Source organism: Sceloporus occidentalis, unplaced genomic scaffold, assembly GCF_023333645.1.
Source record: "Sceloporus occidentalis isolate IW3139 unplaced genomic scaffold, rSceOcc1.0.p SCAF_1, whole genome shotgun sequence".
Taxonomy (NCBI): Eukaryota; Metazoa; Chordata; class Lepidosauria; order Squamata; family Phrynosomatidae; genus Sceloporus; species Sceloporus occidentalis.
Window position 1 is genome coordinate 179208586 of NW_028316981.1, and position 27049 is coordinate 179235634.

At 42.0% G+C, this 27049-nt stretch overlaps 1 protein-coding gene across 2 annotated transcripts in view; it reads right to left on the reverse strand.

Moving 5' to 3' along the window:
- CCDC120 (coiled-coil domain containing 120) overlaps window positions 1-27049 on the reverse strand; it is a 50901-nt gene that overhangs the window by 17523 nt on the left and 6329 nt on the right. Inside the window, exon 1 of one of the 2 annotated variants that reach the window (XM_089484363.1) lies at window positions 4551-4654. The exons of the other annotated variant lie outside the window; for it this stretch is intronic. The gene's annotated coding sequence lies outside the window, so the exon portion shown is untranslated. Of the gene's footprint in view, window positions 1-4550; window positions 4655-27049 lie in introns of those variants that run through there. 2 annotated transcript variants of the gene reach the window in all.

Consider the following 27049-nt stretch of genomic DNA (forward strand, 5'->3'; position numbering starts at 1 on the left):
TCACTCCAGCCGCAAGCTAAAATGTAGCTCATTAGCAAAGGATTTGAGTTTGAGGGATCTTGCCTTACATTGGTATATGCTTTTCAAATGATAGTTTTTAATGGTTTACATTGTTCTATGTATTTTGTAGTATTTTCATCCCTGACTGCCCTTGTTGCTGAAGAGTGGGGTATAAATACTCTAAATAAATAAATAAATACTGTAGTTGCTGTGTGCCTTCAAGTTGTTTCCAACTTATGGTGACTCTATGGCAAACCTATCATGGAGTTTTCTTGGTGAGATATGTTCAGAGGAGGTTTGCCATTGCCATCCCCTGAGGCTGAGAGCATGAGACTTGCCCAGAGTCCCCAAGTGGATATTATGGGGAAATGAACCTTGGTCTCCAGAGTCATAGTCCAACATTCAAACCACTACGTCACACTGGCTCTTTACACTGTTTTACATTGCTTCCATCCATCTGACTCCTTAGCATCTTATACCACACATGAATCTATTTTATAACAAATAAATACTATTCCCATTAATATAATTTTCAAATTGTATAAGTCAGCTTGCGTCATGAAGCAAAAGCAGGGTATAAATAAATACATACATTGGTGAAACATTAAACCAAATAGGGATTTGAACAGAGGCCTCCGGCCACAATCTAGAATTTTTACCACACAATAATTCTTGCAGAAACGCACCAAAGATTAAGACTTGGAGAAAAGGAGCGAGGTAAAGTAACAAGCAAACCTTGGAAGAAAAACAGAATGAGAAAGAGAGAAAGCAAAAGTGGGTGGGGTGGCAGAGACAGCATTTTAGGATTGCAGTGGATGGGCACAGTTCAGCAGGTGGAGACTTTCCCCGGAAATCCTTGCGACACTTGGGTAACGTCATCTTGGCTGGCAGCCTAAGGCAAAGGTTCACCTAATCCCCAGACAAGAGTCAGATTGGGCAGGACACAACACATCTCCCAGAGTCAGCAAGGTAGCAATTTCCTGCAAAGCCCTCCACCCACCCAGATACCCTTTGTAACCACTAATTTCTAGATTCAGAATGATCTTTCCAAGAGCAACACAGTCCAGGAACTGGGCTTCACTGGAGCCCATGCTTGGTTCCATCTCCCATTTTCAAGGCCTGGGGTCACCCCAAATGCAAAAATTAGAATGTGAGGATAGTACCTCTGAGCATGTACACATGCACAGCAAGGGAAATTGGCTCCTTCCCAAGGCCACGTATCAAATCTAGGTGGTTCCAATTCTCTAACCAGTTCAGCTGTCTAAAGATTTTTCTTCTTCTTCTTCAATGCTTTGCTCTGATGAATGTTACAGAACAAAAGTCCTCAAACTTATTTTTTCTACTTTTCTGTCAATGGATCAGCATACAGCTCCCCTGCTACACTACTACTGTCTTCTTATTTACAAGAGTCTGGTTTTATTTTATTTTTATTTATTTGTGTAAATTTGTGTGCCTTCAAATTATTTCTGACTTATGGCAACCTAAGTGAACCTATCAAAGGGTTTTCTTGGCAAAATTCTTTTCAGAGGGAGTGTGATCTGCCCAAGGTCACCAAATGGGTTTCCATGGCTAAGTAGGGATTTGAATCTTGGTCTCCCAGTCCAACACTCAAAGGACTACACCGCACTGGCTCAAAATATAGAAAGTAGAGATGCCAGTGACTGAACCTGGGACCTCATACAAGCAAAGCACATGCTCTTCTACCACAGACATACACCCCCCGCCCCAATGCTTTATTTATTACATCCATTGTGTGACTTTCTACCAAGACAGAGGAGCCCAATTAGGGGATGGGTTTGAACTCCAGTCTTCCAACAGTCCTAGGCCAACACTCTCTCGTTGTTGTGTGTCTTCAAGTCGTTTCTGACTTGTAGCAAACCAAAGGTGAACCTAACATTGGGTTTCCTTAGCAAGTTTCTTTTCTTTGGAGGGGGGGGGGAGGTTGCCATTGCCATCCTGTGAAAGAGTGTGACTTGCCCAAGGTCACCCAGTGGGTTTACATGGCTGAGTCAGGATTTGAACCCTGGTCTCCAGAGCTATAGTCCATCACTGAAACTACAACAGCACAGTGGCTCTACTCAACACTCTCTAACCCCTATAATATCACAATGGCTTTCATAGAGATAAAATCATATGTCCTATAAAGTATTTTGCCAACACAATACAGGGGCAAATAACTTGTCATTCTCCAGGCTGATGATGGACTGCCGATCCTAGCAATATAACCAGCAATACCAGTGGTGAGGTGAACTACAGCCCAGTAACACCTGAAAGGCCACAAACTGCCCATACTAGTAGAAAAAAGGGGATGAACTGGAAGGTGATGTCCCTCTTTAAGCCATAAACTCATTGATGGGGCCCAGAGTACACGGATTTGTCTTAACTTCAGGTTCCTGACTTGTAAAATGGGAAGACTTCGCCTCCCATTTCACAGGGCTTTGGAGAGAATGCAAATTGTGCAGAAGCACGTATCTTTCACATCTGAATTTACTTAACATACCTATTATTTCTGAGAATTCACAACCCTTGTGACTCCCCTTAGGTCAGGGACTATGAGAGTTGTAGTCCATGGCTGGTGGCTGATCTCTCTGCTTTAAAACTATCCTAGAATAAAGGCTTCATTATCTTTGATGTTGCAAATGGAGGGAAGAGGAACAAAGTGAGAGAGCTGGGCTTGGTTGTGGTGGCCAAGGGATTTAAACTGAGGCGTCCCATTCACAGCTCAGTCTCTTCACCTGATACATTACATCAACTAGGCATAAAATTAATGCACAAAATTAATTTAATTAAAGCCTGAAATGCTAATAGCGCCGGCCTTACATTTCATATACATTGCTGGTCAAGCATAGTTCTAGCCTGTTTTTCAATATGAATGAGAGGTGAGGGGCAACACCACCAATATTTGAGGGCCCCTCCGGATCGCTCTCATTGCCTCAAATACCCATACTCTATCTCATTGTCACATGCACCCCACACAAACCCACTTTTGGCCATAAAACAGAGTGAAAAATCTTTGATCAGACCCCCTCATATGCCTTCCACCCCAAAGATTTTCCTCCTACATTTTCTAAGAACAGACAAAAATGTATAGCCAAGTCACTTGCCATGAAAGCAAAAGACCAGGTGGAGTGCAGGAAACCATAAGAATCTATCACAACTGTTTTAGGAAACCAGTTCCCCCCACCCCAAACCCAGCCAGCTTCTTCTCCTCACAGCCTGTCTCTTTGAGCTTTTATTTCATCAGAATGTGCGTCTGCACTGTAGAAACAATGAAGTTTGACACCATTTTAACTGCCAAGGCTCCATCCAACATAATCCTGGGATTTGTAGTTTTGTGAGGCACCAGTTGTCGTTGTGTGCCTTCAAATTGTTCTCGACTAATGGAGAACTTATCATGGGGTTTTCTTGGCATGATTTGTTCAGACTAGATGTGCTGTTGCCTTCCCCTGAGACTGAGTGAGTGTGACTTCCCTAAGGACACCCAGTGGATTTCATGGCCAAGCAAGGAATCGAACCCTGGTCTCCAGAGTCCAACATTCAAACCACTATGCCAGAGAGCCAGCATGGTGTAATGGTTTGAGCATTGGACTACGACTCTGGAGACCAGGTTTGAATCCCTACTCAGCCATGTAATCCACTAGGTGACCTTGGGCAAGTCATACTCTCTCAGCCTCAGAGGATGGCAATGGCAAACCCCATCTAAAGAAACATGTCAAGAAAATCCCATGATAGGTTTGCCTTTGGGTCACCGTAAGTTGGAACAACTTGACGGCAAACAACAACAACAACAAGGGACCAAACCTCTTTGGCAGAGAAGGCTAAAGACTTGTAAACCTACAAATCCTGGGATTCCATAGGATGCAGCAACAACACTTACAGTGGAGTCAAACTGCATTATTTCTACAGTGCAGATGCACCCTCATCCTCTCCAGACATTTGTCAGTGCAGCTCCCCCACAAAACCTGGATGTGGGGAAACCAGCCCTCAAGAGCAGAAAGGGGGCTGACCTGACCTCCTTCTGCCCTGTGTCCACACACAAGCTAAGGAATCTGGGGAGTGACTCTGGATTCAATCTTCGTGGGAGACCTGTGCCTCAACTTCCCTCTCCGCCTTATGCACACAACCCCTCCACCATCATGTTTCTGGAATACCAGGAAACAAAGCAGAGGGAGGAGAGACAGAGACAGAGGCTGCATCCACAATGCAGAAATAACCCAGTTTGAGACCGCTTTAACTGCCCTGGCTCAGTGCTCGGGAATCCTGAGAATTGTAGTTTATTGTGGCACCAGAGTTCTCTGAAGGAAAAGGCTAGATGTCACACAAAACTACAGTTCTCAGAATTCCCTAGCATTGAGCCAAATCAGTTAAAGCAGTCTCAAACTGGATTATTTCTACGGTGTGTTTTGCACCATAGCAATAAAATAAAATAGCTGCCAACTTAAGTGACTCCACAAAGCAGTCCCTTGGAAAGGGGTTTCACAAAGTAGTCCAAACTTTAAAGCTTCCCATGAAGTTAAGAAGTGCCAGGGAGCCCCCCCAAAACCTCTTACCTCTGTCTTTGCAAAGCCAAGAGCCCCCCCAGTGGCTCCCCTTCCAGAGAACCAACCGAGAACCTCAAGGAGCCCCAGCTCCAGGACTGAACCAAAGTGAAGTGAAGGCGGTGCCCAACCAACCTCCAGAGCAACAAGGGAAAGAAGGAAAGAGAGAAAGAAAGAAAGAAGGAAGGAAGGGGGGAGTGGAAGAGGAGGGGCCCCACCTTTTAACCCTCGCCTGGCCACTATTGTTGTGGCTCAGTGGCTGTCCACTCCTGTGAATGGCACGAAACCCCACTAGGGGCCACCTTGGGCAAGTCACACTCTCTCAGCCTCAGGGGAAGGAGGCCACGGCCCACCTCCTCTGAACAAACCTTGTCCCAGAAACCCCAGGATAGATTTCTCACCTAGGGTGGCCACGCGTTGGAAATGACTTCAGTGACTTCAAGGCACACATCAACAACAGTGTTGCCTCTGAGCAGTACTCCAGTAAGAAAACCATGGTGGAGGCAGTGAAACAAATGTTACTACAACTATTATTCTTATATCTATTCATCTCCCACTCTTTTCTCAGAACCGGGAGTGTCTTACAATATTGAGAGAACAGGACAATTAAAAACAGAGAAAAGTGGCACCATGTTCCAGGTTTCGTTCTCACATGGAGGCTTCAAGATGTTTTGGAGGGCAGCTCTCATAGGAAAACCCCAGGATAGGTTTCTTACTTAGAGTGGCTAGAAGTTAGGAATGACTTGAAGGCACACAACACAAACACACACATATGAATGACAGACCTCCAAGTCATCCTATCCTCAATAGCTGTGCTCAGGTCTTGCAAAGCCAGGCCAGCCCTGGCTTCCTTGATTAAGGGACAAAATACACCACAGAAATAATCCAATCTGAGACCATTTGAACTGCTTTGGCTTAATGCTTGGGAATTCTGGGAACTGTAGCTTTGTGAGACATTTAGCCTTCTCTGTCAGAGAGCTCTGGGGTCACAATAAACTACAACCCCCATGTTTCCCCAGCACAGAGCTAGTGGTCTTAAACTGGAACTTTTCTGCAGTGTGTTTTGGACCTGAGTCTATCCATTTGGAATGTGGTCTTCCTCTTTTCCTATGTTGTTATTGTTATGTGCCTTCAGACACAGGAACACGCTGCCTTGGAGTCCGGCGGAGCCTCCTTCTTTGGAGGTTTTTAAACAGAGGCTGGCTGCCCATCTGTCAAGGGTGCTTTGATTGTGTGTTCCTGCATGGCAGCGGGTTGGACTGGATGCCCCTTGGGGGTTTCCTCCAACTCTATGATTCTATATGTCATTTCCGATTTATGGCAATCCTGCCGAGACCTTATAATGTTGTGGGGTTTTTTTGGTAAGATTTGTTCAGAGATTTGCTATTGCTTTTTTCTGAGGCTGAGAGCATATGACTTGTGTCCAACTGCATTATTTCTACAGTGTAGATGCACACAGTCCAACACTCGAACCACTATGCCATGTTGGCTCTCCTATATTAACCTGGTACAGTTTTATGTCCCAAAGTACCAGCAGTGACAATGTGCTGCAATTTTTCCCAGTGTGATAGGCATGCTTCCTCTAGCAAAAGCAAACAAACCAAATGAAACCAAAGAACCCTGTGGGACTCTTGAAGACAAACAGCATAAATAGATAGAAAAGCATCCTGTAGCACCTTTGAGAATGAGAAAGCCTAAGCTTTCTTCAACTCTAGTCCACTTCATCAAATGCAATTCATTATAGTGTGAGCCTTTGTGGATTATGGCCCATTTACTCCATGCATCTGTAATAAATAGAATATATTTGTATGGAAAGAGATCTTGTAGCACCTTTCAGACTGAGAGAAAGAAGTTGGTAGTATGAGCTTTCCTAGACTTGAGACTACTTCCTTAGATGCATTTTGTGGAGATATTATACACACACAAACACTATGTAATATATAAATATAAATGTCGATGGTGCTGCAGGACTCTTTATATGTTGTGATACAGAATTCTGTTGTAACATCCTGAAAAACCTTACAACAAAAAACCCTGAACCAACACAGAAAATATCCAGGGGTAGCCGTATTGGCCATATAGCAAATCCAGTAACATCAAAAAAATCCACCAAATAGTGCTATCTGTATTGGGCCAACCGAAATGCACAATATACCTGTTGCAAGGTTTTGGAGCTCCACAGGCTTCTTCATCAGGCAAGGTGTTAAAAGGTGTTCTGCATGGCTTTTAACACCTTGCCTGAGGAAGAAACCGGTGGAGCTTCAAAAACTTGCAAAAGCATATTGTGCATTTTGGTTGGCCCCATAAAGGTTTCACTGTTTGGTGAAACACAGAAAATGTGCCTAAGCGTTTAAGATGTGCATGGTTGCCTAAATGTTTGCACACCTATTGGAATGTATATTGGCTAAAGCATCCACAAATGTGCAAACACAGATGCAGAGGCAATTGGTCAGAGAGGCTGACCTTTTTTGCTCTCCCCAAAGACTCTCGAGGAGGGCAAGAATTGCTCCCTTTTCCATCTGAACCTGAGATCCCTGCCATCACCCCTTTGTCCCAAGCGGATGGTATGGCCTGGCTCTAGGTATTGCAGCTGTGTGTTTGTCTTAGCCTCGGTTAGATCAGATTCCACACATTCTTGGCTCCCTGCCCTGCAGGTAGGAACAGGGAGTACACAAGAGAACCAGACCCAACACCCTCCCAGAGTGACTGTCCTTATCCTTTCTCTTCAGCTCCATCTACTGGCTCTCCTTCTATGCGGAAGCCCTTGTTTCTCAGAGGAGGAGGAGAAGGCATCAAGGGCCATACAGATGCTGCTGATCAGGGCTGGCACACAGTCAGTAGTGTTACTAGGCAGCTGATATTGCAACTGAAAGGCATAATTCTAATTTTGTTGGTTGTTTATGTAACAACTGTTGAAATTACATTCAGTGATGTATGGGAATTATGATTTATGTTTAACATTAACACAAATACCATTACTAAGGATTCTGTATGGTGTTGTATGGAAGGAGGTCAATGGGCGGGGGGTGACACCATGAGCCATTGCACCGGGTGACACCAACCCTAGTGACGCCATTGGTCTTAACCATGACATTGGTGTTTGAGGTCTCAGTGAACCCTTTGTCGACTGTAGAAGGCGGGAGCTATTTCGACACAGCGCTTGGACACCTAATTTTTACAAGTAACTTGTTAAATAGCTTGGTCCAGCCATACTCACCCCAATTCTCCACTGCCAAAGTGACACTGCTATTGATGTAATTATATATTTACTTAGAAAATTGCTGTGTTAATCATAACGTTGTTGATTTTTCATTACCTTTAAAAAGCAAACAAATTGTAGGACAGATGTGAGTGAATGGTATCCATTTTGGAAATTTCTCTTCATAATGACTCTTTTAAAAAATCCCCAAAAACAAACTTTAAAAATAACCAGTTTGATAGCTGTTATGTTAGGATCGCTATTTTATAACATCAGTCCCACAGTTTAGGAATACTGCTGAAAGACAATTTCAATCTACCTCATTACTAAGCATTACAAGTATGGACATTATTTCTCATCTTTACTTTTTTTTACTTTTTATTTTAATGGCTTTGCTTTAAATGCTTTTAACTCTATGGAGAGCTGGACTTAATTTAATTGTAATTGTTGTTGCTGTTGTGTCTTCAAGTAATTTCCAACTTATGGCAACACTAAAGCAAGTCTATCATAGGGTTTTCTTGGCAAGTTTCTTCATAGGAGGTTTGCCATTACCATTCTCTGAGACTAAGAGTGTGACTTGTGCAAGATCACTCAATGGCTTTCCATGGCGGAGCCATGATCTGAACCCTGTTCTCCCAATGTCATCGCACATTTTAGTATGTTTTTATTTATGACTTTGTGTTTTCAACTATTTGTGGCTTTGACTTTTGCAGATTTAATTATTTACCATTTTGATTAATATGTTCTCTCTCGGAATCTCTAAGTCCTCCAGTGCAATTCTGCTGGAAGTTGACCATAGAGTTGTGCTGGAGAACCTAGAAGTTCCTAGAGAAAACACTTCTCTGGGCATTTGTAGCTCCTCCAGCATGATTCTATGGTCAACTTATAGTAGATGTTGAACACAGAGTTGCACTGGAGGACCTGGAGATTCCTACAGAAGTGTTCTCCTAGGTAAAAAGAATAGTGCTATTTTATTTGTGGTTTTCATGGGGGTCCTTCACACCTAACCCCAGCAAATGTGGAGGGACCACCGTATTTGTTTTAAATTTTGTATACCACCTAGAGACCCAACACTGGGGGAAAGGGTGTAATATAAATGAATAACTTATTACAGTTGTTATGTTTGTTAACAAGAATAACTTATTACTGCCAAGCTCTGGTCTGGCATACTTGGTACTGTGGTCAGAGCTACCCCATGGGATAATGGGCTGCCTGGCATGGAGAGGGCCCAAACAAGCAGAGTAACCAGACACCTTCCTTTTCCAGGACATGTCCTACATCTCAACCTTCTGTCCAGGAGGAATTCCAAAATGTCCTCCATTTTGAGCATGACTAAGAAGCATGAATTTACATATATATTATTGTTTTTAGCTGTTGTTTTGTAATGTCCCACATTTATCTTTCATGGATGGGACATCTGGTCACCCTGGATGACCGTGAGGCTATCCATCTTCAATCAAATTGAACAGCAAGGCTAACTATGTTATTTTGGCACCTGGGGCACACAAATCCCCCCACGAACCTCTCCTGGTGGTAACAAAAACACAGTAAGCATAAATTAAATAGCTAACCATTAGCTGTTACTTCACAACACTAAAGATCAGCTGCTTGCTTCACCCTGCTTAATAGTAGGGCCCATGATCTCTACTTGTATACTCGGTTGGCCAATACACACAAGATTTGAATAGGGCTAGAGTATAGTGGGAGGGGAAGCTGGAAAGACCCAAGTTCAAATTCTGAAGCCTCTTGTCTTGAGTACAGATTCCTCATCTGATAGTCCTGACGAGGAATCTGTACTGCGGACAAGAAGCTACTGTCAGAAAAGAACACGGAGAAACAGAATGGTTCCCAATTGGCAAAAGGGTCAGACAAGGCTGTATCTTATCACCCTATCTGTTCAACTTATATGCAGAACATGTTGTAAGACAAGCAGGCTCGGACACAGAAGAAGGAGGAGTGAAAACAGGAGGAAGGAATACCAACAATGTAAGATACACAGATGACACCATAGTACTAGCAGAAAACCTCCCAGACTTGTAACAAGTACTAAGGAAGATCATGTAAGAAAGTGCAAAGGCAAGACCTACTGTTGAACATAAAGAAAACAAAAATAATGACTACGGAGAATCTAGACAAAATCAATCGACAATGAAGAAATAGAAGTAGTAAAGGAGTGCTCATACCTGGGATCAAACACTGATACAAATGGGGACTGCAGTCAAGAAATGAGAAGAAAATTAAGAATGGGGAGAGCAGCTATGAAAGATCTAGAAAAGACCCTGAAATGCAAAGATATACAACTGAACACAAAAGTCAGATCATATAAGTCATTGTTTTCCCTATTACCACACATGAGAACTGGACAGTTAAGAAAGAAGATAGGAAGAAAATCAATTAATTTGAGTAGTGGTGCTGGAGGAGAGTGCTGAGGATCCCATGGAAGGCCAAAAACAGCAGATCATGCCAGAAATCTCTCTGGAAGCCAAGATGACAAAACTGAAGCTGTCATACTTTGGACATATCATGAGAAGCCATGACTCACTGGAAAAAACAATAATGCTAGGAAAGGTGGACGGAAATAGAAAGAGAGGAGGTCTGCATGGACTCTATTAGGGAGGTCACAAGTGAGACTTTGCAGGAACTAAGCAGAGCATAGGAGGAAAGGGAGTCTTGAAGGTGTCTCATCCATAGGGTTGCCATGAGTCCGGATTGACGTGAAGGCAATTAATAACAACAACAACAAAATAGCAGAAGGGGATACTGGAAAGTTCAAAATCTTCCTTAGATAAAAAAAAAAAACAACCCCTCCCTGTCTCTCAGACTAGCCTACTTCACGGGGTTGTTGTGAGGAAACAAATGGGAGACAGGGAATCACAGTTGCCATATTGAGCTCTTTGGAGGAAAGATGGGATGTACACATAATACATAAAGACCAAAATCCCATCCCAGCTGGCTCACAACTTCCAGCTGCCTTTCCCATGGTTGCTTTACAATCCACATAAAGTTAAGAACTGGAATCTTAACGTTTACATGTGTTCCTTTCCCTCCTTTTTTTCTTTTTAGGTTGTGTTTTCATAGATTATCATCCTGAGGGCAAGGGTTGTCTTGTTTTTATCAATCTGTACATCGCTCTGAGAGCTTTCCTAGCTGAAGCATGAAATAATAACTGCCTTAAATAAAATAATTTAAAATATATTTTGTTTCCATACTGCTCCTTCCACCTTTTCAGAGGCCATTGAACTTTCAGTCTGACATTAATTCAGAATATTGCAAACACTCTGTATTATTAAGCATTTCTACAGCATACGCCAAGTGTTCAAAGGCCTCACTACAGTGTTTACTAGCGTTGAGGAACAAGTAAAAAGTACAATATTATCAACTGATTATATGAGCTTTATATTCTATATAAATTCCAACCTGTTATGTAAGATCCCACCAGGTAGCCAAAGGAGCAAGAATGTCAAGCTGGCAATGGAAGGATAGATCACCCCTCCCTCCACCAGCCCATTGCATTTCCATGGTAGTGGGGAGGAAGGGGCTTTATTTTATTTATTTCATTTTTATGCTGCCATTCTCCCAAAAAGGGCTTTATACGTTCTCTGCGGCCAATACAGAAACAATGCAAATAGGAGGAGAAGAGGAACATGTCATAATGATCACTAACCTGCCATGAAGCCAGTGTCGTGTGTTTCTATTTCTACTAGCCCCTTATCAAGTTGGTAAATCCTCCATCAACTGAATTGTATACAGAAATTAAGAACAACAGGGCTGATGCAAGAAGTGTCCTTGCTTCTTTTCAGAATGTGTTCCAGCAGCTATTGCAAAAGCCATCCCTTCCAATGGGAGGGAAGAAGAAGGGGGTATTGCTTTTAAGATGGTGCTTGCCACTGCTATTCTTAAAGACATGTAAAAATAGTTAAAATTATTGTTGTTCTTGTGAGCCTTCAAGTCATTTTTGACTTACGGCAACCTTAAGGTGAACCTATTATGGGGTTTTCTTGGCAGGTTTGTTCAGAGGAAGTTTGTTATTGGCCTCCCCTGAGGCTGAGAGAGTGTGGCTTGACCAAAGTCACCTACTGGGTTCCATGGCCAAATGAGGAAATACCTTTTTAAAGAAAATCACATGCTCAACCAGTCTGGGGAAAACCTTTTAGTAAACTGAGGTTTCTTCTAGTGAATTAAAAGCTGTTGTAACTAAAGAATTAAGACTTGCATTCCTAATTATGACAGCATTCCTGTTAAGAGTAGGTCAGGGCTCTTGTTGCCACAGTTGTAGAAGGAACTGTTGAAGCTGAGATAGTAGTGTCTTTCTTAAGGCCTCCTATTAAATTCACACCCGAGGTGGAATCTGTAACAGGGATGTCCCTATTCACTTCACTTTTAAAAGACAGATTCCAGGACTTTGTCTTTCTTTCTTTTTCCCTACGAAGCTAAAGTCTGCCTTCCCTTCAGAGCCAGCTCAAAAGTAATGCAGCAAACAGGGAGCCCAACACACGCAAGTCAAGAGACTAAGCACATAAACCCAAGCATTTTATTTGGGCAAATCATGCAGAAAATTCCATAAGCACTCCCCTCCAGTCAGTGGCAGTAAAAATAATAATTTTACAATGATATAATTTACAACACTAACTTACAATAATAATTATAATCATATACTGTAGCTAAAATGAAATCTCTCCAACTATCCTTATTTGGCAGGAACAGTCCAAATTAATTCTTTGTCATCCCACTTTTTCAGCTGTTCTTAAAAGGTTCTCCCTTTATCCTCAGCTTGCTTCAGCTGCTGCAGACTGAGTTTAAAGTGCAAAACCAGTTTGCACTCCATTAATTTTGGAGAGGGACAGGAAAGCTGGGGGCATAGTCTTGCCTTTCCCAGTAGGCTCAAGCAAAATCAAACTGCTGCAGCCTCTCCTAGTTTCCTCATTAATAACCTTTCCCATCCTGACCATGCTCTGATGTTGTTTAGCTGCATGTTCGTCATCTATGAAATGTTGGAAGACAGGAGAATTTGCTGCATTTCATTGCACCCCAAATCTGCCTGAGATAACTGTCTCGTCCTTCTTGATACAACCAAAGTCATTAGAGGATATGGGACTGGGAAGGGTAATGGATGAAAGGATTCTATGATGGCAAAGTCCTTGAGAACTCACCAAACATGTCCAAGTGGAGAGGTCAACACTGAACCAGAATATCAGAGGCATAGGACACACAGCATTTAGGATAGAAGACCTTGTAGCTCATGCCAGCACTACCCCCAGACAGGGCAACCTAGAAAGGAAAACCAGTCTGGTACAGTAAAGCCAATCCACAGCCTCAGAACAGAGCCAGTAAGGTGTTCTAAAGTGCATTCTTTCAACATGGGGCAGCTGCACACAAAATCCAAAGACTGCCACTTCTAGACTTCTCTCAATTAATGACACAGATGCTCTAATGAGTCTAGATGCCGACAGCTATAGAAGGGGTCTGGTCTTAGTGAAGGGCAAGAGGCTTAGGAAAGGAGGAGGTAATTGGGAAAAGAAGCAGGCTAACAGATGTGGGGAGTCTAGGAAATAAACCTGAACAATTGAGTTATCCAAAGGAATGAGAGGCAGAGGAAATGCCTGAAAGAGGAAGAGGACTGGAAAAGAATTAAGCACGAGGAGAAGTTCAAGGCCAGAAACTGCAGAGATACTGAAATTCATAGATTACTTTGCAATGCTCAGTCAGATATTTGGTTGCAGGCCTTTCATCAGTAAATGATACCAAACTTGGGTCAGCTGTTCCTGGCTCAAAATCACAGCTATAACGCAGCAGGAGTGAATAGAAGCACTTGAATGCGGATTGCACCAGGTGACATCCTAAGGGGCAGGTGATACACTGCTCCTCAAACACTTGCTTTTTGGCAGAAATGGGCTGTGGGGTTCACCTGTGTCCCTTTAAAACACTGGAGCACAGCGGAAGAGTTGGTGTGAGTGGGGCAAGGATCAGTGGGAGGAGAAAGGTGAGGCCTCGGGGCTTTTTTACTTCATTATTGTTATTTTATTATATTTGTACTATTTATTATTTTAAAATAATCACATATTACCAATTTTTCACTTTAACCACATCAAACTATATAAATGTAAATACATTTAGACTGTGAATACGATATTGCAATTTAAAGGTATGCCTTTTAATTTTACTCGTTTTTTATGTCGCACTTATTGCCCTCACATTCAGTGATATACAGGAATTAGGATTTATGAGTAACATCAGTACAAAAAACATTACTAAGAATTCTATCTGCTATGGTATCAGAGGAGTTCAAGTCGGGGGTGGCATCATGAGTTACTGCACCTAGTGATGCCAACCCTAGTGATGCCACTGAACAGAAGAGTCAGAATACCAGCATTTATCAATTTGTTGAGACAGTGACACCATTCTCTGGCTTCCCTTGTTTCCTCTCAGCTAAGTTGCAATCCTTTCAATGTATGTGTGTATGTGCCTTCAAGTTGCCTGTCAACTTAGGGTGACCCCATTAATTTCACAGGGTTTTCTTAGGCAATGACTATTCACAGGTGGTTTTGGCAGTTCCTTCTTCTCAGCAGATAGAGGGAAAATAGATTATCTGCCACAGTGCATTACTGTGAGCTATCTCTGTTATAATGCAAAGCATCTGGGGACTGGCCTGGTCCTGAATCGGTAATTAAGATCCAATGGCTTTACAAAAGATCAGGAAATGAAAACTGTTAATAGTCATTGCTGGACATGGGCAAACACAGTGCCTGAATTTTTGGACTCTCTTTTGGGGCATGGATATGATGAGAACCTGCACTTCCAACAGTCACCAATAGGTAACAGATGCATCCTCTTCTCCAGTAATTACCTTGATCTCTACTACAGTACTGACTTCAAACCTCCTGTCATCCTCTCATTCTCCTATCATGCATTCTTTATAGTGCAGCTCCTACTGTATGATGGTGAAGAAAGAGTTAGGGAATGGGGAAGAAAACCTCATTTCCAGGTTGTGGGTGGTGAATATGTACAAAGGGAAAGAGTTGGTGCTTCCTTAACAAGGAAACAGGAGAAGAAAGAAAGCATTATTGTTCGTGGGTTTAATAAAATCCATTTCCTGGAATGTGCACAATTCTTCTTCCCCTGCAAAAATTATGCATCCTAAGGGTAGTTCTTGATATGGAGCACTAGGGAGATATTAGATAGAAAACATCTGTGATTCTTGCTGCATTGCATATTCCACATGCCAACACACTGCTATTTTGCAGGGATGTAGTGGAATCTAGTCAGAAACCATCCATGTACTCCCACAGGTTACTCCCCAGTCCTGAAGAAAAGAACCTATTTAGTTCAGAGAGAGAGAGAGAACACAAGGAACAGCACAGGACAGGCAGGTTTCTTACTATCTGGCTCTGAAAGACATCTCTGGTATCTTTCATTAGCAAAGGCTGCAAAATAATGCCTTTTTAAACAATGGTGGAAGTGTTCAATACGGCAAACACTGAAAGCTTCTGATTTATACAGAACTCTTCCTTAGGAAGGCTGTTAACAGAGCACTCCCATATTTTAAATATGTCAAAGGAGGTGGTTGGAAATATACTGCCGCTACGTCTGCGCAACAGCTACTTCACTCTAATACGCTAGGCCAAAACAGAAGAGGAAAAAGACAAAAACACAGAAAATCCAAAGGCAGAGTAAAAAGAAAAGATTACAGGGCCAGACGAGGACATTTTGTTGCTTGAGGAAGAGAACAAATGATGTTCTTCCCTTATGTCAAGTCAAAGGGATAGTATCCAAAGCCAGAAAAACATTCTGGTATATGACAGGATGGACTACTGCAGAGAGCAGTTGGACCTTAAAAGAGGGGGGCTTGAGAACAGAACAAGAAGGCATAAGTCTAGACTGAGGAGGGAGGCTAACTATCTGGAATGATCAAGCACCAGGGATCAGGACCATAAAGACTCCTGTGTAGTTAAACCTCCGGAGGAAATACCCAGCATGAGTGCCCTAGTTTACAGCCATCTTTGCATTCATTTGATAGGATTTTCTTTATTTCTCTCTTTCCTTGATATTTTAATGTTATGCTTTAGTTTAAACAGTTTAATAGTATTTCACTTATTATTTTGTCATTACCCTTATGGTAAAGTAGTTGTTAACTGCTTTAGCGGGTGGTATTGTTGTTCCTGTTGTTCACTGTATTCTGTTTTTTGTATTTTGTAAAAACATACATATAAACACACAATATTCATAATGGTCTGTCAGCCAATCTTCAGCCCCCTGCCCTAGAAACAGTTCTGGGGCTTCTGGGGTGGGGACCATTTTTCATTCATATATCTTCCAAAGTGCTGTAACAGTGCATCCAAAGTGACAGGAGGTGACACTGCACCACTTCCATTTTGGGCTGATCGTCATCACACACACACACACACACACACACACACACACACACACATTTTGCTATATAGGTAGGGGGGTCTTAGGGTTTTTGAGGGAGAGCCAAACCACCTTATTTTTGTGGTGGTTTAAAATCATTTGAGGTGAAATTTGACCCCCAATTTTAAATTTGGTGAATTTGGAGTCATACAGAGATTGTGAACCGCACACAGCTGTGAGCCCCATTTTTGCCATCCTGATATATAAGAAAGAAAATCCCATGAACAGTTCTTATTCCTTGCAGTAAAAATACAATAATGTAGATGTCAATTTGTTGTTGTTGTGTGTCTTCAAGCTGTTTTTGACTTACTGCTATCCTAAGACGAACATATCACATGGTTTTCTTGGCATGATTTGTGCAGGAGGGTTGCCTTTGCCTTCCTTTGAGGCTGAGAGAGTGTAACTTGCCCCAAGTTAGCCAGTGGGTTTCCATGGCTGAGTGAGGATTCAAACTCTGGTCTCCAGAGTCATAGTCCAAAGCTCAAACCAATTTGTTAGCTTGAAACAATTTCCTACCTACCCTTTGCTAACATCCAAAGTTGCTGGTTAAGGAAACTGCCTTTGTCTACAACCCCTATCATTCTTAGAAATCATTGCTGAAATCATTTACTGAAACCTATTGGCAGACATTTCCTCCAATGATTCACAGAACAGGACCCAGGGAAGTAGGAAATTGGAGCTTGAACCCAACAGGGGTTGAAGAAGAGAAAATCACCCTCTTCACAAGATTACTGCTGAACGTAAAGAAAACAAAAATAATGACAATGGAAGATCTACATACATTCAACCTAGATAATGAGGAAATTGAAAAAGTAAGAGTTCCCATACCTTGGACCAAACATTGATGAGAACAGAGACTGCAGTCAAGAAATTAGAAATTAGACTAGGAATGGGAAGGGCAGCTATGAAAGATCCTAAAGAGTAAAGATATACAACTAGTCGCCAAAGTTGGAATCATCCAAGCCACTGTATTCCCCATCACTATGTAAGGATGTAAAAGCTGGAGAATGAAGAAAGTGCGTAAGAAGAAAATGAACTTATTGGAGATGCGGTGCTGGAGAAGAGTGCTGAGGATACCGTGGATGGCCAAAAAGACAAACAAATGGAGCCTTGAATAGATCAAGGCTGCAATCCCCCTGAAGCCAAGATGATAAAGTTGAGGCTGTTGCACTTTGGCTACATCATGAGAAGGCACAACTCATTAGAAAAGACAATAATGCTAGGAAAGATAGAAGGCAGTAGAAAGAGAGGGTAAAAAGATGGATAAACTCAATCAAGAAGGTCACGGGCCTGGATTTGCAGGAACTAAGCAGAACAGTGGAGGACAAGGAGGTTTGAAGATGTCTAATCCACAGGGTCTCCATGAGTCGAAGCCTACTTGAAGGTAGTTAACAACAACTATCCTAAGCATCTAGGAGGACATGGTTCCTCCACCCCTGCTGTAGGACACAATGCTATGGACTTCTCCTCAGTGCAGAATTTATTGGGGCCACAGCTCTCTCCAGCTTTCTTCTTCTACTAGTTTATCTTTGCCAGTGTGTCTATGGAGCTACAACAGCACATCTGTCATTGTGGAAATAAGTCTCACATCCCTTTCGCACATCAGTTCTTTCTACAAATCTACAGCCACTCAGCCAGGGGATCTCAACACATCTGGAGGGCACAAGGTTGTGGAAGGCTGTCTTGAGTCAGGCAGGGGCAACCCTAGAGGCTGAATAGATATAAACAAAACTTCTTGCAGCACAGTGCCCCCTGGTGACTGTCCACTTCCTTACAGCACAAAATTATTAGGCTTTGTTGTTGTCATTGTGTGCCTTCAAGTCATTCCTGACTTATGGTAACCATAAGAGGTAACCATCACACAGTTGGCTTTCTTGGCAAGATTTGTTCAAAGGGAGTTTGCCCTGATGGTGCAGTGGTTAAATGCCAGTATTGCAGCCACAAGGTTGTGAGTTCAACTCCAAGGCTCCAGGGTTGACTTCAGCCTTGTATTCTTCCATAGGTCACTAGAATGAGTACCCAGTTTGTTGGGGGCAATTAACTTACATGTTGTAAACCACTCAGAGACTACTGAGTTTTGTAATAAGTGGTACAGAAATATAAATGCTATTGCTATTTGCCATTGCCTTTCTCTGAGGCTCAGAGAGGGTGACTTGCCCAATGTCCCCTGGTGGGTTTACCCAGCCAAGTGAGGAGTTGAAGAACCCTGGTCTTTCAGAATTCTAGTCCAGTACTCAACTACACCTTTAATCTTTACCAACAATAAAATATGCCCTGCTAAACCCTTCTGTATTCTGCCTAGCATAAGGATCTTTGGCCTTTTCTTTACCAAACAATACTGTCATCAGAAGGCAGAACACCAGCTCTATTACTTTTTAAAAAGGAAAAGACAAAGTGAGTCTGCCAGAAATATTGGACTTCAGTTCCCGTCAGCCCTGGTCAGCATACCAGTGATGGCAAACCTATGGCACGCATGCCAGAGGTGGCACTCAGAGCCCTCTCTGTGGGCACACATGCTGTTGCCCTAGCACAGAGTTTGCCAGAGTTTCTTACTAGAAAGCCAGAGGGACGTGGCACTTTGTAATAAATAAGTGGGGTCCAGGTTGCACTTTGGGCACTCGGTCTGTAAAAGGTTCTCTATCACTGGCATAGCCACTGGCACAAGGTCATGAGAAGAGCAGACCAAAAATATCTGTAGGTCAACATAGTTCTCACAGGGGTGGACAAAATGCAGCTCTTCAGTTGATGGGACTGCAACTCCCATCATACCTTACCAACAATTATGTTGGCTAGAACTGATGATTTAGTCCAATCGTATCTGGAGAGGCACACTTTGCATACCCGTCCTCTATGTGCATCTGCTCACAAATCATGACTTGTCATTCCCTTTCCTTTCTCCAGTTCCCACTTTCCTTTTGTATTTTCTCACTGCTAAATGTTAAATGGTAAGCTCTTTGGGCAGGGAACTATATTTTTTTTACTTGGGGAAACTATAAAGCAAATTGTACACTGATGGCACTGTGTGTTTTTTTTTTAAGTAAATATTAATAATAGGTAACAACCTAGTGCTTCTGCAGTTCCTTTATCCAGAGTGCTCATTACTAAAAAGCATTAACTCCATATACTGGCAGGTTGCAATTAAGATTTATATTGCTTCACCTTCCAGGTAAGACCTGTTTAACTCAACTAAATTTCTAAATCGTGACAGGTAAACTGACTCCCATCATACTTTGTAAAGTCTGTGCTGAGTTCCAAATCCAACTTGGACTCAAGACCTGTTATTGCCAAATTTTTGCACACATGCATGACTAAATGCAAAGGGAACTTGTAGCATCTTTGAGACTAAATGAAAGAGAAAAGTTGGTGGCATGAGCTTTTGTAGACTTAAGGTTTGGTAGACTTGAGCCTTCTTCCTCAGATGCACAAGCATGACTAAAGTGACCCTATGGAATACAGTGTGCAAATACAGTATACATTATGTGTCCCATGCATAACTGTTTCCCTGCTTGGATGTTTACCGTATGTGCTCTGTTTACCAGAGTTAAAGGGGTGGGGAATGTGTGGCCTTGCTAGATGGTGACTCCCATCAGCCCCAGCCAGCATAGCCAGTGGTGAGTGATAATGGGAATCATAGTCCAACAATGTCTGAAGATTTACACATTTTCCCAACCCTGTCTCAGCATATCAATAGGGAGGAGGCAGGGGCCACAGAAGCAAAACAAGGAGAAGGAACAATGGAAATGCCTGTTCATCAGAGCACACAGTAAGGGACTATTATTATCAAGGAGGAGATAGTAAAGACTGGCTTCTGTCATACCAACATGAAGACCATGCAGGTGGAGAAAACACCCATTATCTCACAATGACCCTCAGCTTCAATTACAAAAACAGTGATAGTCTCTTGTCCTCTGAGTCATAGCTTGTTAGCAAGAGGTATGAGCCTCCTAGGTTGGACTTACAACCTGTCTCATTTTGAGATTCAGCAGTATCACTAATTTTGAATAAGCATGTATAGTATTGCACTGGCAAAAAATAGATCACTGCCATATGAAAATGAGTCAATGACTCTAAGAGGTGACCACTGGTAGAACTTCAGTAAATAAGGCACAGGCATTGTCATGAAGACAATGACAGACAAATATAGCTCCTTAATAGAGCTAGCATTGCATTATCTCTGTAGCAGATAGGAAGAAAGATATGGGAGGCATAGATTGCATGCCCCATCCATGCTCACTTATAGTTAGGTCAACATTAAAAAAACAAAGGCATCTGATGAAATAGACTTTAGTCAATGAAAATTCATGCTACCAACTTCTTTCTTTCAGTTAAGTCTCAAAGGTGCTACAAGACCTCTCTACAGACAAAGGGGCTTGACAGACCACCCCAAAGGGGCGGTGCAACGCCTCCCCTTTCCTAGCCAGATTGGGGGTGCAGCAACTGCACTCCGTGGCCCCAATCCAGCCTTTCCAGGGGCGCAAAAAGGAGCCATAGCTGTTCTGCTGCGGCTTGGCAGTGATCCCTCGGCTCTGCGTCATATGGCCGCAGTGCCAGAGGTGCACCATGATACCGTGCGCCGTGACGTGTGACATCATGGTGCTCTGGGGCGGAGTCAGGGTGTGCATCATCTGGACACGACATACCGACTCTGCCTCTAGGCCGGCTTTAATGGCCGGTCTGAAGGAGGGCCTAATTCTACAGACTAAGATGGCTATATTTTTGAATTAAAAAACAAAACAAAACATAAACTGAATCTCAGCATGTTCTCTCATGGCTGCCTTAGAGGTCTCCAAAATTACTAAAAGTGATTTCTTTTACTGGGACCATTAAGATATCTCAATGATAGCTGGAGAATAATAATAATAATAATTATGGTGAAGAAGGCTGGTAGGAAGAGAATCAACCCATCTGAAATTAATGCTAGAGGTACCTAGTGCAAATCAAGGCTGAACTCTCCCCAGAAGCCAAGATGACTAAACTGAGGCTGTCGTATTTTGGACATAGCATGAGAAGACATGGCTCACTGAAAAATACAACAATGCTGGGAAAAATTGAAGGCAATAGGAAAAGAGGAAGAATGTATTGCAAGTGGATAGACCCAATCAAGGAAGTCACGGCCCTGAGTCTGCAAGATCTTAACAAGGCTATCGATAATTGTGCTATAGGCAGTCTCACATTCATAGGGTTGCCATAAGTCAAAGTCAGGAGCAGCAGCAACAACAAAGCATATGCAGATCTTCTATTATTATTATTAAACTTTATTTATAAGGTACTGTAGCTTTATACAGCGCTGCACATAAAACAGAATAGAATAAAATTAAATTTAAAAATGGACCTGCCAGTAGCTTACATTCTTAAAAAATGGAATATAATACAAAATTGATACACAATATCATTCAACAAAAATATACGAACAACAGATTAAAATAAACATCAAATAACATTCAAGTCCAGAGCTGTATAGGTTTCATTTGGTTTCGTTCTAGTTGCATAGAATTCTTTCAGCACAATACTGGTGCTCTGATTAATTCAAAATCTGACTTTATTTTCTCGCTAACATCATCTGACCAGTCCTCTCAAAAAAAGTGTGACAGTCTCAGCTCTTTGTCTTTTAACCCACAGCATCAAAACAGAATGTCAGTACAGGAGAATTAAGATGGCCAGAGACAGCTACTTTCCCATACTTATCTGATGAGTGGGAAAGAAACAAATGAAACCTATATAGCTCTGGACTTTTTTTAAAAAAAGAAAAAGCCGGAAAAAGACCCGTGTGAAATCAACCTTTCCTGGCTAAAATCTCTTCATGGTACACTGTGGTCTTTGGGGTTTCCTGCCACAGGAAACGCGCTTAGTTGGCCACAGGCAAAAAGAACAAAAGCATCCCAAATGCACCCACACAGTCTCCTTCCTTCCCGGTCAGTAATGACAATAGGCACCTTCTGCGGCTATTCTCTGACTTTCTGGATTTGAGAGGCAGTGCAGCACCCAGAGAGAGATCACTGATATACAAACAGTCCTCTCCTACCGAGGTGGTTGCATAAACTGTAAACCACTTCCCAAAGAAGTCTCTCTCTCCGCTCTTGGGGATTATTCAGACAGTGAAAATAATCCAGGATGAATCCAGTTTGAATCTCCATTGTTCAAATGCATCCTGAATGCACCCCATTAAGTTTTTCTGGGGGGGAGATTGCCAAATCCCCCCCCCACTTAACCTGGGATAATCAATACCAGGATTCCCCCCCCCCCCCCAGAGTTTTTAAAAAAGATTTGCAAGTTGGCAATGTGAATAACCAATGTGAATAAACCTAGGATTAAACTGCATGCCTGGAATACATTATGAATACATTTGCATTGTCAACTCCGTGTTTATTCAAGTGTTGGCACGTGTAAGCAACTGAATTCATAGAGATGCACAGAGAAATGGTTCTATGCTGTGAATAACAACCCCGGAATGCATGACTGAGGTTATTCGCATTCTTCTGCTAAAAAACAACAGCGTCTGAATGACTCTTAGGCAGGGTGTTCTTGGGTATCTTGCAGTGCCAGTGTGAGTGAGTGTGTGACGTTCCCATCATGCCACTGTGATTCCCAGTATAGACAATGGTGAGAGAAGATGGGATTTGAAGTACAGCAAAGACTGAAGGGACGCACCACTGAGCATGAGCACTGGGCTATGGCCAGGGAGACCTATATCCCAATCCTGCTCATCCATTAATCCCAAAAAGTGACACTGGAACAATTAATTTCTCTCAGCCTAACTCACCTCGCAGGAAAAATGCAGATGAAGCAGTGGAGTATATATGTAGCCCTGAGTTCATTGAAGGGGAAGAGAAAAATGCAATATTCTTAATATCCCTAATCTGTAAACAGTCTCATTAGGTGAGGAATTATTACATAAATAGCTGTCACAGTCCCAGAAGCAGCTGCAACTCAGAGGTTTTTGTTATTGCTGTTGTTGTTGTGTGCCTTCAAGTCATTTTTGATTTACAGTGACCCTAAGGTGACCCTATCACTGGTTATTTCAGCAGAATTTGTTCACTCTGAGGCTAAGAGAATGGGACATGCTCGAAGTCATCCAGTAGGTTTCCATGGCCAAGCAGGATTCAAACTCTGCTCTCCCGTAACCCAACACTCAAACCACTACAGGGATTCCTAAACTTTAGTCTTCGGAATGTTTTGGACTTCAGCTCTCAGAATTCCTTACAGTTGATCAAACTGGCAAGGGCTTCGCGGAGCTGAAGTTCACAGCACTCAAAGGACTACAGTTTGGGAATCCTTGCACTACACCATGCTGACTCAGCAGTACATACCCAGCACTGCCATCTGAATTCCAGGCAAAGAAGCCTAGGATACAAAGGCAGACCATCTTAAAGAGACACTCTTGTAAAACTGGAAGAGAAGACGAGCTAGCAATTAGACTCAGGGGCTGTTGATACAACTACAGTCACCCCCTCCAAGTCTGCAGACTTGAAAATCCACAGGGGATGACCGCCATTAACCTCAATGGGGTCATTCAAGCCTTTGGGCCATGAATATGCACAAGTTTTGGAACTTGCAGGTGGGGGGGGTCTGGAATGGATCCCCAGCAGGTTCCAAGGGGCAACTGTAAAGTCGTTTTACTTTCGCTGATTTGATTATTTGCAGTTTTGAATTATATGTCCTCTCTAGGAATCTCTAAGTCCCTTGGCACAATTCTGTTGGATGTTGACCATAGAGTTGCACTGAGGAACCTAGAGGTTCCTAGAGAAAACACTTCTCTAGGCATTTTAGGTCCTCCAGCATGATTCTATGATCAACATCTGGTAGATGTTCGCCATAGAGTTGCACTGGAACACCTGGAGATTCATAAAGAGCAGTGGTATCCCTAAGGTTGCAAATATAAACAGGCTGGCACTTTCATCCTATGAGCTCTAACTCTACTATACCACTATTGCTCTCTGGGTATTACATTTGAGAAAAACAGCAAAACAATCCTGCACTTTAGAATAAATGGGACTACAGGTCGAATTTCCTTTATTCAGCTTTCAGAAATCCAAGATATTTCAAATTCTGAAACTTTTTTGATTGATGGCTGAGATACTGGCAATGTTTAGTCTTGGTTCCCATTTCCAAACTAGCTAATTATGTAAATGCAAATATTCCCAAATCTGAAAAAAATCAAAATCCAAAACACTTCTGGTCCCAAGCATTTTGGATAAATGAGTCTCACCCTTTATCAGGCTGACTGTATCTGATGCTTACTAGTTTATCTAGCCAGCAATAATCATCCTTCTGCCTGCCTTCTAATTCAAAGGTTGTTGCTCATGGAATTGCCAGTTAACACATCCATCTAAAGATGGTATTACTGCATGGGTCCCCACTCCATCCCTGCTTTTCCCCCAGCTGTGGGGGAAAAATCATAACAGTGAACTATATCCATTGATTTCTTGCCCACCCTCAGTTCTGAGCTAATCCTCTCTTGCAAATTGACCATGGGATTCCAGGAGCCTTCCTAGATATCTTTTGCTATTCAAGTCTGATGTCAACAAACATAATCAGGAGGTCTTTGTATAAATGCTAATATAGCTTGGGAAAGTCTGCAGATAATTAATTGGAAGGTCTGCAAGGTTACACCTCCTTGTAAGCAGGAAATGTAGTTAATTAAGACTTGTGTTTCATCCCAGTCCAAAGACATGTGTCCACCATGGAAAAGGAATTAGCTACACAGAAAATGCTTCATAAGTGCATTTAAGCGCACTAATCTGACTGGAGTATTATTGTATTTCATAATACAATATCTAATAAGCATACACATATGCTTATTAGTTGGATTTTCTCCATAAATTTTCCCCACAGTGTCCAAAATTTTCCCAAAAACATTTTCAAATTGCACACACAGTTACACTAATATAATATGACCAGGCATATGGGGTCAAAGTAACATGAACAGCTTACATGTTTTAAAATGTTTACTTAGTATGCTCACTTAAGAAAGTCAAAAACAATTTGTCCTAAGCCCAGCAGTCTTTTTCCAAAAACAGTCAGTCAAATCTCAAATGCCTCTGAAAGCTCCCAGATATAAAGATGTCTACTCTCCTCCTGTTCCTTCTTCCCAGAATCTCAGCTTGGCGTAGTGGTTTCAGTGTTGGACTACAATTCTGGAGACCAGATTCAGTTCCCAGCTTGGCCATGAAATCCACTGGGTGATGCTGGGAAGTCAAATGTTCTCAGCCTCAGGAGAAAGCAATAGCAAACCCTCTGACCAAATCTTGCCAAGAAAACCCCATGTCATTTCCAACTTAGGTGAACCGCCTTAGGATTGCCATAAGTTGGAAACAATGTGAAGGCATACAACAACAACAACAACAACAACAACAACAATGCAGCCTATGAGCATGGGGACTCCAATAAGGAAACAGTGAGAGCGAAACAAATGTTCCATGTTTCTTCCTCATTATTATACTCAACTCTGTTAACCAGATTTTCCTAACCTGGAGGCATCAAGACGTTTTAGAGTGCAGCTCTTATAATTCCTGACTAGTGGGCATGCTGGCTTGGGCTGATGGGAGCAATACTCCAAAAATCTATATTGTCAGTACAGGCTGAGTTTCCCTTATCCAGAATTCCCAAAATCTGAAATACTGTAAAATCCAAAATACTCCAAAATCCGGAATTGTCTACATGGGTGGTTGAGATAGTAATGCCTTTGCTTTCTGATGTTCAGTATACTGTATACTGACTTTGTTTAATGCACACAATTATTTAAAATATTATGTATAAAATTAATACAGGCTATGTGTATAAGGTATATATGAAACATACTTGGGTTCCATATCCAAGATATTTCAATATGTGTATGCAAATATTCCAAACTCCAAAACACTTCTGGTTCCAAGTATTTCGGATAAGGGAGACTCAACCTGTACTGCTGAGGCCAAAGGTGGAAACTGGGTGTTCCTTCCATCTTAGACAAGACAAAGGGCATTTTCAACAGAAGTGCTTTATTTTTAGAATTCCCTCCTCAGAAAGATTTACCTGATGCCTATCTTGCTATCTTTTTTGATGCACACAAATACTTTTTTTGCCCAGGCTTTTAAAGTTCTGAGTTTTTAAACTGTTTTAATCTATCGATTTTTAATTGCTAATCATCACTGTGATTATTTATGTCTAACTTTATCTTGATTGCACTGTTATTTTAATTAGCTGGGAACTGTCCTGGGAGCACTGCAGCTGAACAAAATATAGAAAAGAAAAAATAAAGTAACACTTATTGGACATGGCTCCTGCTAAGAAGCTGGCAAGGAACACGGGTTGTAATACTTACAGTTTTACAATAATAAAATATACCTGGATAGGGGTATGAAATAATTGTACTTAACTGATCATGACCCTCATTTCAAAGAATATATGAAGAGCACTACTGGATCAGACCAACCACCTATCTAGCAACCAACTAGATGTCTGTAGAAATCTAAAAAGGAGGGCAATAACCTTATTTCACCTTTGTTATAGGTATGATGTTTCTGATCTTGGAGGTAGCACATTATACCCATCCTGGCTAGTAGCCATCAATAGCTATGTCTAATCCTTTTAGTGGCCACCACCAATTTCATTCCATTACAATAGGGTCTAAAAACCTGTTTGGTTCCTATCACCTGGGAACCACCAATTGATGGTGGTTCCCATCAACCCTACCCTGTCTGGCCAAAGTTGAAGTATGAAGGGAGCTGAAGTTTATGTGGACAAACCAAAGTTGCCCACCTTGCATTTCTAGGTTGATTGACCTAGCAATACCTATGAGTACTTAGCTAGGAGGGGGTAAGGACTTCTAGAAGAATCTAAAGGTCATAACCAAAGGGGAAACAATTAAGAGATCACAACCCAACATAGGCCTTGGTCATCATGAGATAGAAGCTGACAGCTCAAGGGT